This window comes from Pristiophorus japonicus, chromosome 1 (genome assembly GCF_044704955.1).
Source record: "Pristiophorus japonicus isolate sPriJap1 chromosome 1, sPriJap1.hap1, whole genome shotgun sequence".
In the NCBI taxonomy this organism is placed as follows: Eukaryota; Metazoa; Chordata; class Chondrichthyes; family Pristiophoridae; genus Pristiophorus; species Pristiophorus japonicus.
The window spans coordinates 377,442,193-377,459,893 of record NC_091977.1 but is presented as its reverse complement, the minus strand read 5'-3'; the positions used below and the strand labels follow the sequence as shown (position 1 = coordinate 377,459,893).

The following is a 17,701-nucleotide window of genomic DNA, read 5'->3' as shown; positions in this document are numbered from 1 at the left end:
GAGCTAGGTTTTAGGGCATGTCTTAAAGGAGAAAAGAGACGTGGAGAGGCAGAGAGATTTAGGGAGAGAATTCCAGAGCTTAGGATCTAGGCAGCCGCAGGCACGACTGCCAATGGTGGAGCGATTAAAACAGGAATGATCAAAAAGTCAGAATAGGCAGAACGCAGAGGTCTAGGGGGATTATAAGGCTGGAGGAGATTAGAGATAAGGAGGGGCGAGGCCATGGAGGGATTTGAAAACATGGACGAGAATTTTAAAATCGAGGCGTTGCTTAACTGGGAGCCAATGTAGGTCAGTGAGCACTGGGGAGGTGGGTGAACGGGACTTGGTGCACGTTAGGACGTGGGCAGCAGAGTTTATGCAGGGTAGAGCTCGGGAGGCCGACCGGAAGTGTGTTGGAATAATCCAAGTTTAGAGGTAATAAAGGCATGGATGAGGGTTTCGGCAGAAGATCTGTTGGGGCAAGGACGGAGATAGGCGATGTTACGAAGGTGGACATGGGCGGTCTTCATGATGGAATGGATCTGAGGTAAGAAGCTCAATTCATGATCAGATCTGACAAGGTTGCGAACGACTTCGTCAGCGTCAGACAGTTGCTGGAGAGAGGGGTTCAATTGGTGGCAAGGAACAGAGTTTGTGGCGTGAACCGAAGACGATGACTTTGCTCTTCCTGATATTTAACTGGAGGATGTTTCTATTTATCCAGTGCTGGATGTTGGACAAGCAGTCTGACAGTACAGAAACAGTCGAGGATTCGAGAAAGGTGGAGGAGAGATAGTGCTGGGTATCATCCGCATACAGGTGAAAACTCACTGTCATTGGATCATGTCACCGAGGGGCAGCATGTCGATGAAAAATAGAGGGGCAAGGATAGATCCTTGGGGAACACCAGAGGTCACAGATTCTATGGCTATGGCTGGAAAGATAGGAATGGAACAGACGCGTGCAGGTGGAGAGGCGTTGGAGCAGAATTTTGCGCTCAACTATGTTAAAGACTGCAGACAGTTTGAGAAGGGATAATTTCCCTTTGTCGCAGTAAATTAGGATGTAATTTGTGACCTTGGTTAAGAGCTGTATGTGGCAAGGCCTCAAGCCTGATTGGAGGGATTCAAACGGCGTTCTGGGAAAGATGGGCAAGGATTTGGGAGGCAACAACATGTTCAAGAATTTGAGAGGAAAGGGAGATTGGCGATGAAGCGGTGGGCTAGACTTTCCACTTCACATCGCCCATCTAAGACCCATCTATTGCCCAAAATGGACCTCTATCGCCCATTTTGAGCAAAAAGTGGAAACTAGGCCCAAAATATCGCCGGAAAAATAGGCCCCCAAGTTTCCACTTTGATCGCTGAGATGATCACCCACACAAGGCCCATCCCAAGTTTCAGCACCTAGCATGCACTTCGCTGGGCCGATGCAAGGCCCAAAAGAGTGCTCAAAAATAGTTGCTTTTTTAGGGCCTTAGAGAGGGAATTGGGCACTACGGACGCCATTTTTAGCTTCTGAGGAAGGATGGAGAATTGTTGAGTTATTTAGAGAGTAAAATAGAAGCAAATTGTACTCAGAAATTTGGGACAGGGAATATAAATAGGTATTATCACATTATTTATGCATATATTGGAATTATTTATTAAATAGCTTTTACATAGTGAAGTTATTTAATGATATTCCGTGGGGAAACAGAATAAACAAACAAATCTGCATGAAGAACTGTACGTTGTAAAACTTATGTAAGTAAGAGAGAAGGTTCAAAAGTTGTAGAACATTTTTTTTTAACAACAAAAAACTAATGAACAACACCCTCCCTCCAACTCCCGCACCAACCCACCCTTCCCTCAAAATCCCCAAAACGTTACAAGAAGAAATTAACATTTTACAGAACAAGTGGCCATTTAAGTAATGATAACAAGTGACCATTTCAGTCACACTAACAAGTGACCATTTCAGTGATGACAACAAGTGACCATTTCAGTGATGACGACAAGTGACCATTTCAGTGATGACGACAAGTGACCATTTCAGTGATGACGACAAGTGACCATTTCAGTCCTGTCAACAAGTGACCATTTCAGTCCTGTCAACAAGTGACCATTACAGTGATGATAACAAGTGACCATTTCAATCATAACAAGTGACCATTTCAGTCATAACAAGTGACCATTTCAGTCATAACAAGTGACCATTTCAGTGATGGCAACAAATGACCATTTCAGTGATGGCAACAAACGGCCATTTCAGTGATGACAACAAGTGACCATCTCAGTGATGACAACAAGTGACCATCTCAGTGATGACAACAAGTGACCATCTCAGTGATGACAACAAGTGACCATCTCAGTGATGTCAACAAGTGACCATCACAGTGATGTCAACAAGTGACCATTTCAGTCCTGTCAACAAGTGACCATTTCAGTCCTGGCAACAAGTGACCATTTCAGTGATGGCAACAAGTGACCATTTCAGTGATGGCAACAAGTGACCATTTCAGTGATGGCAACAAGTGACCATTACAGTGATGATAACAAGTGACCATTTCAGTCATAACAAGTGACCATTTCAGTCACGCCAACAAGTGACCATTTCAGTGATAAGTGACCATTTCAGTCACGACAACAAGTGACCATTTCAGAAAGAATGGAAAGAGAACAGTTAAGTAATGATAACAAGTGAACATTTAACTTTATGCTGGGTTGCGTAAAATTTAGTTATGTTTAAATGTAACCCAATAACATTGCAGATTCTAGTTACTATTGAGATCATTAAATAATACATAAATATAAATTTCAACTACTCTCGCAGCTGCCAGTAGGCTGTTCCACCGTTTGTGGCACTGGTCCGGTGTGCACGTTTCATTGGAGGCCGATGTGACTATGTTGGCTATTTCAGACCAATTCCTACGATATGCACGGGGTGGAGGTTTCCCCTGCCCACCCCGTGTCAGATCCTCCCACCTTGAGCTGACAGCATTTACGAGGGCCTCATTTGCCTCTTCACTGAAGGGTTTGGCCCTTCTCTTTCCTGCACCTTCCTCCAGTCTTTAAATTTATCTGTAATTTGGATAAGATTTTCTGACCTTCCTTTCTCCTCTCTCTCTCTCTCTCTCTCTCTCTCTCTCTCTCTCTCTCCCTCCCCCAGACCCACCCAGAGCTTCTGAGCATGTGTGAAGACCCTTGACCTCTCAAAACGTGGGAAGAAGCATCAACCTGAAAAAAAAAAATCAACCTGCACATGCGCAGTAATGTGTTGCTAAGGAAGCTTTTTTTTTCATTCATTTCCATTTTCTTTGGGCAATCAGGAGATCGCCGAGAAATGACATCACCCATTTGACATCGCTGGGCTAAGGCCGAGTGGAAAATTGCAACAAAAAAAAATGGGCCTTGAGCCGGCGATCAGCACGCGTGATAGGTCCCGCATCGCTGGAACAAGGCCCATTTTTTTCGGCCTTAGCCTGAAAGTGGAAAGTCTAGCCCGATAGCTTACAAGGACAGAGAGGTCGAGAGTTTTCTTTGAGGAGAGGGGTGATAACAGCAGATTTGAAGGAGAGCGGGGCAATACCTGAGGAGGGAGAGAGAGCAGTTAACAATATCTGCTAACATGGGAGCCAGAAAGGGAAGTTGAGTAGTCAACAATTTAGTAGGAGTAAGGTTTAGAGAGCAGGAGGTTGGTCTGATAGACCAGATAAGCTTTGAAAGGGCAAGAGGGGAGGTAGAAGAAAAGCTAGAGAAAAATGCAAATTTAGGGTTAGGCAGGGGGAAAAAGAGAGGAGGAATGAGGTGGGCTAGGGGAAGTGAGGGAAGTAGCAGAGGCAGTTGAATGGATGTTCTCGATCTTTTTAACAAAAGAATCAATGAACTCGCATTTATTGGAGTTGAGGGAGGAGGAGGAGGCAGGGGAGGATAGTTTAAGAAGGCAGTTAGTGGTGGAGAAGAGAAGACTGGTGTTATCTTTTCCTTCCCGTATGATCTTAGAATAGTGGGCAGTTTTAGCGATGGAGAGCAGGGCCCAATAATGATTTATATGATCTAGCCATATCCGGTGATGGATGGTTAGATCAGTTGTCTGCCAAAGACGTTCAATTCTGCAGAGATGAGGGGTATATTAGGGGAATGGGTATACTAGGGTAAGAGAGTGTAATGATTTTAGTGCAGACAAGAACATCAAAGGTGGTTGAAAGGGTATGATTTAGCAATTCAGTAGCTGCAGAAATGTCATGAAGAATTGTAGACCAAAGACTAGATAGTTGGGAATTAGTGCAATGGTAATGCACTTAGGGGAGAGTTTTTTCCAGGGCCTGATGCAGTCAGAAGTGGGGTTGGGTGAGGAAGGGAGTTATGGGTAAAGAGTGAAAGAAGGAAATGGAAGGAGAATGCTTTATCGGTTATAGTTATGGTAGGGATAGCTAGGCCACTGGTAGGGATAACTAGGCCACGTGAAATAACATCGAGGGGGTGACCATATGGGTGGACAAGTTTACACGGAGAGATTAAGGGAGGAAAGGAGGGTCGTGAACTCAGAGGAGAGGGAGCAGGAAGAGTTGAGGTGAAGGATGAACTCACTAAGGATGATAAGGAGCTGATTGCAGAGGCAGAGGGAGAAAAGCAGAGAAGATATCTCGGTGAGAAAATTGGTGTGGAATTTTGGTGGGTGGTATAGAACAAGGATTTTTAAAAAGATACTCGAAGGAGAAGTTGCCGGAGGAGAAGGGAGACAGATTAAGGCATGATTTCGAGATGAGGGCTACACCACCACCATGGGGCAAATGGTAGAAACTTTCGTCAGATGGGAATGCTTCTTTGAGGTGAAAGGTGTTGTCACCCCTCAACCATTGCCGTAATTTTGTCTACCTCGGTGGATCCAGTGTGAGCGCTGGCCATAGCGGGTTGTGACCCTGCTCCTGGCTCCATCCCACTGCTGAAACTGACTTTCCCTTAATAGGGGCTAATAAGACCGCCCAGTGCATTACCCAGCCAATTGAATAGAGGGGGTCTGGTGACATCATTCATGACGCGTTTTCAGCCGGGATCTTTAAAGAGACCACACCACATTAGATTTGAAGTTTAATCTAACATAGTGCTGTCAGTGCACTACAGCATTGGAGTACTGCAAACACTGATAATGGTTGCACAGAGGAAGAGGGCTGCACCCAGGTTCTCCGATGACTCCTTCCTTATACTTATGGAGGGAGTCAGAGCACGCAGGGAGGTCCTCTTCCCTTCCAATGGGTGGAAGAGACCTCCCAAGGAGACCAAAACAGCCTGGTTGCAGAGATCACAAGCAGGGATGTGTTCAGGAAAGACTGGGTGCAGTGCTGCAAACTTTTCAATGATCTCAATAGATCAGGAAATGTTAGTACAAAGCCACGCTCAACTTCCTCCTGCTGTAGCTCTCTTCACATCCCCATCACTGCCTTCCCTACCCTCCTCCTGTATATCCTTACTCACACCAACCTACCTTGCACCTCCACCCAGCTCTATCTACATTATCACATTTCCATCTCACTAGCCACCCCTCACACTCACTCTCATCCTAGTGCAATCATACCAAATAAGAACACACGAGGGTAGCCACTTGGGTGTTTAGTTTCTGTTGATGTGGTGTCAAAAATAAAAATCTTTATTTTCAACATTTTCTGGCCTTGGGATAGATTTGTGGGCACCTTTAGAGGTGGCTTAGTAAGTTACAGTGAATGGTGAGACATAACGGTACCCTCCACAATAGTGATGAGTGTGAAAGTAATGGTTTTGTAGGGATGCTTTATGGTGTTGGTGTGGGCTGGTGCATCATATGGTAACTATATGGGTGTACAGCATAATGTTAACTAAATTTGGCCACGATGAGGCCATCCCTGGCCTCCTGGGCAGCAATGTGGTCGAGTGCTGATGCCCTCTGTCCTGTGCAGCATCAGGTGATTGTGAAGAAGGTTGGTGGTGTTGATGTTGCTGTTGTGCCTGGTGCTGCTGGTGTTGGGGATAATCGTGGCCGGATTCTGAGGTCCAAGTGAGACAGTATAAATGTCACCCATATTGATGGAATAGATGGCAGATGATGTACAGATATCAATGGTAAGAGTTCTTCCAATGAGGTGACACTGGATGGAGGTTTTGCTGAAAACACTTGCAGCCTGCAAAATCTGTGCTGGAAATGGACTGAGCAACAGCTTCTGCCTGAGGAAAGTGATAATCTGTCAGGTGGAAGCTTTTACTGTACATTTGATGCTGTCAAGTAATCAGCTGGAGCAATGGCCACTGAACTCCCACCTCAGGTTGACAAACGTGGCGGAGGCCATGCAGGGAAATTTTAAAAGTTTTTTTTTTTAAAAGCCTGTTAAGGGTCTGATAACTAGCTGTTAATCATCTTAATTGGGTCTCCCACTGCTGCTGGTTGGGTTGGCTCTGCAACAACAGATGTGCCTGGGGGAAAGACGGATGGAATGATAACGGGCTCCTGACCTATTTACAATCTAAATTAATTACTTGGATGAATTGTAATGTATCCAAGTATGCTGATGATACAAAGCTAGGTGAGAAAGTAAGGAGGACGGAGAGGGCAAAATATTGGCTGCCGCGTATCCTACATTACAACAGTGACTCATTCCAAAAGTACTTCATTGGCTGTAAAGTGCTTTGAGACATCCAGTGGTCATGAAAGGCATTGTATAAATGCAGCCTTTCTTTCACACCCCACTTCCCCCTCATCCCACAATCTTTTATCACTTTAAAGCTACTCAGGCTATATACATGCAGTTGTGTCTTATCGCCACTCCTCCCCCACCCCCCCACTTCCCAGTTCCTCACCACAACCTGACTCTTGTGTCTTTCTGCTTTCAGATAATCAACAAGCACCCAAGCAGCCTATCCCCGAAGGCACCACAGAGAGTGAGGGAGGAGAATAAGAGGAGAAAGAGACCATGTCACTGCATCTCTCACTTGCAGACACCAGCTCCAATACTGGCAGTATGCATACTAGAGCTGAAAAGTGGGATTAGACTGGATAGCTTGTTGCCGGCACAGACACAATGGGCTGAAATGGCCTCCTACCATGCTGTAAATTTCTCTGATTCTATACTTTAGAGGCTAGTGTAGTAGCAGAATCTGCACAGGGTAAGGTGCCGAGCATGAGTGGGCTGCAGCAAGGCCAGGGGGCCAGTCTCCCAGAGGGCGAGGTTTGCATGAGATCTGCTGCACAGGACTCAGATGAGGACCTTGATGGGGAAGCCTTCAGAAGAAGGGTGATGGGTGGAATGGCAAGCCTGCCAGAGAGCCTATCGGCAATGTCAAGGAGCATGGAGGAGTCCATCTCCAACATTGCACGGGGCTCTGTGCGGACCATGGAGCCCAGGGTTTCCCATCTGAAAATGATGGTACACTCCCAGAGAGACGAGGGTGACCCAGATGTAATGATGCGCATGTTGGGTGATGTTGCAGCTTCCATTACAGCACAAAAGGAAGCGACCCAACATCTTAGTGCTGCAGAGGAAGCTCGGACTGCTCTCAAGCAGTCTCTGCTTGGTGCCATCCAAGCTCTGACTGCTCTCATGTAATCTCGGCTTGAAGCCACCCAAGCTCTGATTGCTGCAATTGGGGCTGAGCTTACCATCGTCAGCCGGGGCTTTCAGGATGTTGCAGTAGGCCAGCAATCTGTGCTCCAGAAGATTTCTAGGAATTGTAAGGTGATGCCCTAGTTGAGTGCTAGTGGAGCAGGAACCTGCTGTCCTCTCTCAGGATGACAGCATTCCTACTCCCACCACTGCCACTCTGCCATTGCTTTCATTGCTGCCTGTCAGCCAGCCAACCCACATGCTGAGGTGCTGCAGTCTACATCTGGACCTTCTAGGTCCACAGCTGGTTGAGGTCATCCTGCAAAGCCATCTGAAGTCTCCTGCACAAAAACTCAGTGGACTTTCACCAGCCATAATGCAACCACGGGGGTGGGGGGAGCACTGCATAGGAGAACTAGATCAAGGATGGGCACATGAAAGACAGACACTAAAGGGGAGAAATTGGGTGCCTTTGTGCCTCCCGTTAGCAAGTGGCTTTGCGACTGGGCATGGAGCTAACATTGACACCCGCCATATTTGGCAGGCGTTTAGTGGTGGCGCTACGGTGTTGCGCCCTGATCTCCTGCGCCAGAAATGCGCGTTCGTTCTGCTTCTCTCTGGTGAGAGGGAAACCAAGGTAGTCCCTTCTCCTGGGGTAGAGATTCAGTGACCTCCAGGATGCAGCAATGGACGGTGAACTGAGATGTTAGCTATGCCTCCTGCTGCAGACTGCAAGGATCCACTGGCGAAGAAATTGAGGGCCACAGTAACCTTGGCTGCCACTGAGAGAACTGTGGTCGCCCTGATCTGAGGCTGGAGGTCTGGTTGCAGGTGGTGGCAGAGTACTGTGACAACCTCCTCAGTGAAGCAGAACCTCCTAATCAACTACTCCTTGCTTAAATAGAGGTAGAAGAAGTGCTATCCGAAGACCCTAGGTGGGTAAGGCCTTCTGTTGAGAGCCCTGATGATCCTCCTATTCCCACTGGCCACATGTTCCCATCTTTCTCGCTGCCTCCGCTCTCTCCGCTGTCGATCCTGGAGGGTGAGGTGGATTGCCAGTACAGTCCCCATGACTTTTAGCAATTATTGTAGTTTGAAGCGTTTCAAAAATAATGAGGGAATTTTGTACTTGTCAGAATACTCCCTGATACCAATAACCTTGAAATAACTAAATAATACTCTTGTAGTTGCAGGAAGTAGTACACAGCCACTCAAACTGCAAAACCCTGTCAGATGTGAGTGATTGGTGAAGATCCCTTTAAATATCAGCACTGGAGGCGGCTTCCTGCTGCTGCACCCCAGCTCTATCTGTCATTGCTTTCTCCAGCTGGTAACGGCAATGACCAAATCCAAATTAGGAGATTGCACACTCAGTGACATCATGATCTCCGTAATTTAAATGTCCTCGGTGATTGAGTTTACTGGCATCGACACCAGCAATTCGAAAATGACACTGTCACTGGAATCGTCACCAGCTGGCGGTAGAGCGCCAGCCGGCGTTTTAGTGCCATCTCGTGCTACTAACGCGTGACGCTGATGACACATTTTTAGCCCAAAGAGTTTACAAAGGGATATAGACAGATTAAGTGAGTGTGCAATAAGGTGGCAGATGAAGTTTAATGTGTGGTTATTCACTTTGGTAGGAAGAATAGCAAAACAGAGTATTTTTTAAATGGTGAGAAACTATTAAATTTTAGTGTTCAGAGAAATTTAAGTGTCCTCGTGCAGGAAACGCAGGTGCAGCACACAATTAGGAAGGCCAATTGGATGATGGCCTTTAGTGCAAGGGGGTTGGAGTACAAGAGTAAGGAAGTCTTACTACAATTGTACAAGGCTTTGGTGAGACCACACCTGGAGTACTGTGCACAGTTCTATCTCCCTATCTGAGGAGGGATATACTTGACTTGGAGGCGGTGCAACAAAGGTTCACTAGATTGATTCCTGGGATGAGAGGGTTGTCCTTTAAGGAAAGATTGAGTAGATTGGGCCTATATTCTCTTGAATTGAGAAAAATGAGGTGATCTCATTGAAACATACAAGAGTCTGAGGGGTATTGACAGGATAGATGCTGAGAGGTTGTTTCTCCTGGATGGAGAATCTAGAACTAGGGGGCATAGTCTCAGGATAAGGGGTCAGCCATTTAAGACTGAGATGAGGAGGAATTTCTTCACTCATGGGTTGTGAATCTTTGGAACACTCTACCCCAAAGGTCTGTGGATGCTTAATCGTTGAGTATGTTCAAGGCTGAGATAGATAGAGTTTTGGAGTGATGGGGAAATCAAAGGATATGGAAATCAGACGGCAAAGTAGAGGTGAAGTCAAAGATCAGCCATGATCTTACTGAATGGCAGAGCAAGCTCAAGGGGTTGTATGGCCTACTCATGCTCCTAATACTTATATTCGTAAGTTTCTCCATCTTTCAACAACAACAACAACTTATATTTATATAGTGCCTTTAATGTAATAAACATTCATAAATTAGGCTTCGGACCTTTTGGACCTGGTCTTGTGACGCTTCACTGAATCACATCTGAGGCTTCAATGCTGCCTTGTGTCTTGGTCACCACAATTGGACACATTACTCAAGATGTGGTCTGACAAGAATACAATAGTTTAAGCTTTACTGTCGCTAAATTATACTTTCTTATTTTTGCAAAATAGTTCAGAATTCTGATTCTTTGTTGCTCAACAGTGATTGGACATGTTACAAAGTATTTACAGCACAGTAACAGTCCATCAGGTCCATGACAATGTTTGTACTCAACACAATCTACCTTCCACCCCTCTTCATCTAACTCCATCAGCATAAGCTTATATTCGTTTCTCCTTCATGTACTTATCTAGCTCACCCTTGAATGCATCTATGCTATTCGCCTCAACTACAACTTGAAGTAGCGAGTTCCACATTCTAACCACTCTCTGGGCAAAGAAGTCACTCCTGAATTTCTTATTGGATTATTAGTGACTATTTTGTATTTATGGCCCCTGGTTCTTATCTCACCCTCAGGTGGAAACATCTTCTCTCCTGTCAAACCCTTTCATAATCTTAAAGACATCTAAGGTCATCTCTCAGTCTTCTCTTTTCTAGAGAAATGAGCCCCAGCCTGTCAGTTCTAGTATCATCGTAGTAAATCTTTTTTGCATCTTCATCCAGTGCCTCTATAGCATTTTTATAATTTGGAGACCAGAACTGTTTACTGTATTCCAAGTGTGGTCTTACAAGTTCTACACAAATTTAATATAACTTCTCTGCTTTTCAATTGTATCCCTCCAGAAATGAACCACAGTACTTTGTTTGCTTTTTTATGGTCTTATTAAACTGTGTCGCTACTTTTAATGATCTCTCTGTTCCTCTACTCCATTTAGACACTTCTTTTCCATGATGAATGTTGAGTCTACTGAAACCCCCAGAAAAAAACCCAGTAGTGTTAAGTGATGTTTTCCAAACTGGAGGGATGTAATTACTGTTGTCCCCAAGGGTTGGTGTTGGAACCAATGTTCTTCAATGATATGACGTGACACAATATCAACATTTGCAGAAAATACAAATAATAGGGAGTATGGTTAATTGTGATGGGGTGTAAGTGACTTCATGTAGGGCAGGAGATTGTAGATTGAACAAATAGATGTTGGATGGAGAATAAGAAGTAATATACACTAAATGGTAAAACTTTAAAAGGGTAGGGGAGCAGGAGGCATAAGAGTTCAAATATATAAATGTTTGTCAGATAGTGAGTTGAAAATGCTGTTAAAGCATATGGATTCCCAAATTTTATAATTGGGGGCATTGCAGATGGAATTGTCCCTTTTATAGCCCTGATAGTGCCCCCTGGAGGCGCTAACAGGGCGCAATGGCATTTTCACCTGTGGGAGAGGGGTGCCCCTTAAAGGGGAGGCTCTTTGCGCCCTGGGCCACCATCTTTATTTGTCGGCTGACTCTTGGGTCAGTCCAACAGTGGTGGCCCTGGCGTGGACCAGACTGCCATCATGTATCCCGGCACTCTGTGGTGGCCACCAAAGCAAAGACGTAATGCTAACCCTATGCAAATCATTAGTTGGGCCACATTTAGAATTCATAGAAACATAATGTACCCAATTTGGGTGTCTTACTCTTGGAAGGATGTCAGTGCCATGAAGAGGATACATAAGAGATTCATTAAGATTATCGTAGAGATGAGAAGCTTAGTTATAAGGAAAGAGTAGAGAGAGGGGCTATTTTCAATGTTTAAATCGTCCCTGGGATGTGGGTGTCGCTGGCAATGCCAGCATTTATTGTCCATTCCCCAGTTGTCCTTGTGAAGGTGGTGGTGAGTCACCACCTTGAACCCCTGCTGTCCCTGTGGTGAAGGTACTCCCATAGTGCTTGTCGGGAGGGAGTTCCAGGATTCAGCAATAAAGAAGGAATGGTGATATATTTCCAAGTCAGGATGGTGTGTGACTTGGAGGGGAATTTGGAGGTGATGGTGTTCCCATGCGCCTGCTTGAGTAAGTGCTGCTTGATAGTACTCTCAACACCCTCTTCCATTACCTTGCTGATGATTGAGAGTAGGCTGAAAGAACATGAAATGCGATTATATTCAATGTCACAACAGAATCGTTGGGGGGTGAAATTGGTCTTTGCCAATAGTGTGAAACGAACAATAGTGAGTCTGCAACCTGTTTTACACTGCACCCGATTTTCTTTTCCATTAACTTCTCTTGCTTCGCCGAAGACTCATTTCACCCCATTATTTTGTTAACACTTCTGGTAACTGGCTCACTGGAACAGTACCCTGGTGTACAAGCTATGGGAGAAGTGAAACTGAGAAGTGCCCACATAATAAATGAGTGAATATATGTGTAGTTGTAGTTGATGGGAATGAGTTCCCAAATGTGATATATATATATATATTTTTTTAAACTCAGTTATAAGTTGTGAACCACTTTAGAAGCTAACTGTGGATTTTGTGGATTTAGATTAAATATGCTGGATACTGTATTTTGGTATTGATCCCAATGTAAACAATTTAATCTCGAGGAGTTGAACAGCAATTCATACTGGGCTGGGGAATTTAAAACTGCTGTTGTATGGAAAGTGACTTTACCACAGATTACGTGCTTCTTTGTCATATATCCAGTATTTCAGGATGTGACAGTACAGAGCAAGCATAAGTTACTAAAAAGAAACCAGAAAATTAGGTTATAGTCTGGCAGTTAAACATTTTTTTAAAATGGGAATAAAAGGCAGAAAGTAAAAAGACAATAGGGCAAATCAGAAAATTGTGTTCAGCACTCCTGCAATTATTACGTGCTAACTGCAGCCAAAGGCCCCATGGGGCTTCACAAAATTTACCTAAGGAATAAAAACAAACATTTTATTTATTTTTTGGCTGTTAAAAACTAGAGTTTTTTTTTCAGAATTGCAAATCAATATTTTATTGATTTATACAAATACCATGAACCAACGTTATCATCCACTGCCTTGCTTAAGTGATCTCTTTGCTACTCTAGTGCTCCGACAAACTGCTCCCCCGTGTCTTCAGCATGAGGGATGGAAGGCTACTGTGACTGAGTCAGGGCTGGTGAGATGCTCATGGCCGGCGATCTCGAAGTGCGCGAGTGCGAGAGGACCCGAGTGTAGACTGCAGTGTCGCTGCTGCCGGTGGTTGAGGACGTGGCGAGTGAGTAGACGTGCTGTTGTCCTGGGCGAGGGTCGCGTGTGCCGCTCCCATTGTGCCTTCGCCGTGCCTCTGTGTCTCAGCGCTGTCACTGAGCTGTGGGAGAGCAGACTGAAGGTGGTCTGTGACCCGACTGAAGCCCCTATCAATGTGTTTTTCCAAGCCGGAGGAGATGGTGCAGGCCAGAGCCTGAGTGGCACCAGTTTGAGCCGCCATCAAGGATGCCAGTGCTAGTGCCACAGGCTCCTGGACAGAGGGCCTCACTGCAGCGTCCATAGAGCTGGCCACACGCTCCATTGTAGCCTGCAGAGTGGTGATGCCTTGCGCCACAACACCACACAAGATGGAAGCGGACTCTCCATGCTGTCGGACAGGGTGAGGCAGCTCCAAGGCAAGCTGTCCAAAGCCTCGAGCAACTGATGATGCTCGTGGAAGATCTTCCTTTTAAAAGCTGGGCCGCTGAAATCGGCGTCTTTGTCCTCTTCGGCATAACTACGGGCCGAGCTTGCCCTGCGGCCATCCGTCTCCCCCACTGCCCTTTCCACGATGGCCAGCTCCTGCTCACTCGTGCTGAACAATTCACCTTGCGTCGATCCTTCGAGCTGGCCGTCTCTGCCACCGGAGATGCCGATTCCCGTGCCGGTGTATTGGTAGGATGGAGCTGGTGACCGTGCGGCTTCTGTAAAGTGGTCCTCCTCCATCTCTTGCCCAGTGAGGTCCAAGTAATGGGACAGACCGTGTGATGCTTGGCCTCCAGCCTTGCCATTCTCGATGTTTCTCCTGTTGCTCGGCCCGATGATGTCCAGAGCTTCCTGCTCCATATGGGTAAGGTCAAGAATGGAGACTGGCCGCTCCCCGCTACTTGTCCTCTTTGAAGATTGCAGCAGGTGCATGGCTCATGAAACAGTAACAGGTGGAGGTGGGGTGGCTTGACCCATCCACCTCCACGGAGGTGTGTGGGGGACCTGACCCATCCACCTCCATGGCACGAACCTGGTATTGCAGTACTTCCAGGAACGGTGCAGTGGCTCTAGGCCTTTTGGCTAAGAGCATTGGCGCAGAGTGATCCTTGGCGTGTGCAAGGTGACCTCTGGCGTTTGTGATTTGACAAAGAATTGGAACGATTGGCTACGAATTTAAAAAAAAAACAGGTGCAATGGATTACAAGTTAATGTAACCTTAAGTCGTTGTCAGGTAACTGTAATTACAGGCAGTCTGGTATCACTAACAATAAGTATGTCTTTGGAGTTAATATTTAAGTTATTTCGACTCCAAATTTCAATGGTTTCTAGTAGTTTAAATTGTAGTTCATATTGAGCAGGAATGATCACTTTGGTTGGATTGAAATTTTGCTTCTTAATCCTCAAATATGTAGGCCATGAAGTTGACTGGTTAACAGCCTTCTATTTTAAATCACTTCAATGTGCAACAAGCCATATGGTAACTTATCAATGTAAACTTATTCATAGTTGCAAAGGATGGAATGGATAGGCGGTTCAGTACTACTGAGAGCAGGATCCTTTGGTCAACTAAAGAGGCTACACAACACTTACATCTGTTGGATGTCCAACCAGATTTTGTGGAAAATGAGGATAACATGTTTCTCGTTGCTTCTCACAAGATGTGTCGCATCTTTGGTCTCAATTCACGGCTTACTGATCACACTGCCACAATACAAAGGGCCAAATTTTGCAGTTGAAATAACGATGAGGCTACTTTGTGTGGAAATCGAACAGCAACTTTTGGTGACCACAAACGTGCTGGTAAATGTAGAAATCCGGAAGTTGCTGTCCAAAATGTGACACTCCTCCAAAAGCTTCCCGAAAACAGCATCTCACCAGCTGGCTCAAATATATTGAACAGCATAAAGTTGCTGAACTTACCTCAAAAATACAGACTAAACTCGGCAGAAAAAGTTAGGTTTATCTATTCCAGTGTTAGTACTCTTTTAATGGCGTGGTAATTTTATTGCCAAAAAACATCTCTGCCATTGAAAATTAACATTTACAAGGGTGGAGTCTCATTCCTTCAGATTTTATTATTTTTGGAGATTTAATTAAAAAAAATGTTTTTTATCTCTCTTTTAACTTTTTTAATCCATACTGCTTTTTCCCTCCTATTTCACTTTCTGTACCAGATTTTTGCATTGAATTCAATATTCTAACTGCCAATGTTCCACATCTATTTATGGCCTCCTGGTTCAAACTCTGCTGCTCATTAACGATTCTTCACTCTGGTTATGGAGATATACAGTTGCTTGGCCTGTTCACACAGGACCTGATGCTCTGTGGAGGGAACTGCATCAAGATGGCTCTCTAATTTACAGTACATTCCTCTGCAAAATCCCATAAAAGTCTATAGGCAAGTGTCAATGGTTCACCATTGAGAGCAAAATCTGGCCCAAAGTTTTAAGATAATTCACCATTTGATGAGGCTATAAATATGGCTAATGTGGGAAATAGCACAGTAGCGGGTACGCTTCTGAGCTTGGGGTTACGAAAAATTATTAGAACACAGTAGTAGGATTTTTCCTCTGCATCTGGCCTTTGCAATAGCTGAGTTGGAGTTCTTGATGCTGAAACTCTGCAAAAAAACAGAAATCTAGATAAAGAAAAACACATCTCAATGTTACTTGTTTTGAAACCACTTTTGTTAATGGAAAAGCTCTCAAAACATTGCTGAGCTCTGATCATTATCTTGTCTCTGTTGCCACATCTGTTAATAGTGCCTATTTTTTATTTCGCTAAAATGTTTACTGATATGGATCCATTTTATTAACAAGACACTGTGGTCATACCAATTATTGTCTGAACATTCCCAATATTAATGATTTAAGAAAGAAAAAATTGCATTTATGTAGCACCTTTCACGACCACCAGAGAGCTCAAAGCATTTTACAGTCAATGAAGTACTTTTGGAGTGTAGTCACTGTTGTAATACGGGAAACGAGGCAGCCAACTTACGCACAGCAATGTGATAATGACCAGATAATCTGTTTTTGTTATGTTGATTGAGGACGTAAATATATATCTCAAAATCAGCCAGTATTAAAAGTGCCTGTTGTACATTTTTCATTCTATATATTAATAGTGAGTATTTACACTTGTTTTATGTGTGTTTTTTTGAGTATGGGCCCTCGATTCGGTCACGCATGCGCAGTGCGACGTACGAGGAAGCCGGAAGTCAGATGTGGGGTCAAATCACTAGCTGCATGGAGCTGCTGCTGCTTCTCGCTTTTGGAATATATGGAACAATTTTCACGGTCTTCTGTGGGAGAGAAAACATCAGTGGTAGTGGGAGAGAGAGAGATTGGGGGGGGGGGTGGGTGGTGGGTAGGGGAGAGAGAGAGACGGTGGGTGGGGGAGAGAGAGAGACGGTGGGTGGGGGAGAGAGAGACTGGGGGGTTAGGGGAGAGAGAGAGAGAGACTGGGGGGTTAGGGGAGAGAGAGAGAGAGAGATTGGGGGGGGGGGGTGGTGGGTAGGGGAGAGAGAGAGACGGTGGGTGGGGGAGAGAGAGAGACGGTGGGTGGGGGAGAGAGAGACTGGGGGGTTAGGGGAGAGAGAGAGAGAGACTGGGGGGTTAGGGGAGAGAGAGAGAGAGACGGGGGGGTGGGGGAGAGAGAGAGACGGGGGGGTGGGGGGTAGGAGAGAGAGAGAGAGAGACGGTGGGTGGGGGAGAGAGAGAGAGAGAGACTGGGGGGTGGGGGAGAGAGAGAGAGACTGGGGGGTGGGGGAGAGAGAGAGAGAGAGACGGGGGGTCGGGGGAGAGAGAGAGAGAGAGAGACGGGGGGGGCGGGGGAGAGAGAGAGAGAGAGACGGGGGTCGGGGGAGAGAGAGAGACGGGGGGTCGGGGGAGAGAGAGAGAGAGACTGGGTCGGGGGAGAGAGAGAGAGAGACGGGGGGTCGGGGGAGAGAGAGAGAGACGGGGGGTCGGGGGGGAGAGAGAGAGAGACGGGGGGTCGGGGGGGAGAGAGAGAGAGACGGGGGGTCGGGGGGGAGAGAGAGAGAGACGGGGGGTCGGGGGGGAGAGAGAGAGAGACGGGGGGTCGGGGGAGAGAGAGAGAGAGAGAGACGGGGGTTCGGGGGAGAGAGAGAGAGACGGTGGGTCGGGGGAGAGAGAGAGAGAGGGTCGGGGGAGAGAGAGAGAGAGAGACGGGGGGTCGGGGGAGAGAGAGAGCGAGACGGGGGGTCGGGGGAGAGAGAGAGAGAGACGGGGGGTCGGGGGAGAGAGAGAGAGAGACGGGGGGTCGGGGGAGAGAGAGAGAGACGGGGGGTCGGGGGAGAGAGAGAGAGTGAGAGACGGGGGATCGGGGGAGAGAGAGAGAGTGAGACGGGGGATCGGGGGAGAGAGAGAGAGTGAGAGACGGGGGATCGGGGGAGAGAGAGAGAGTGAGAGACGGGGGGTCGGGGGAGAGAGAGAGAGTGAGAGACGGGGGGTCGGGGAGAGAGAGAGAGAGACGGGGGGTCGGGGGAGAGAGAGAGAGAGACACGGGGGGTCGGGGGAGAGAGA

General features: G+C 46.3%; 1 pseudogene; it reads right to left on the bottom strand.

Annotated features, from left to right (window-relative positions):
• Positions 1-13,104: 13,104 nt before the first annotated feature.
• On the bottom strand, positions 13,105-14,084 carry LOC139265907 (uncharacterized; annotated as a pseudogene).
• Between the last annotated feature and the right edge of the window lie 3,617 nt (positions 14,085-17,701).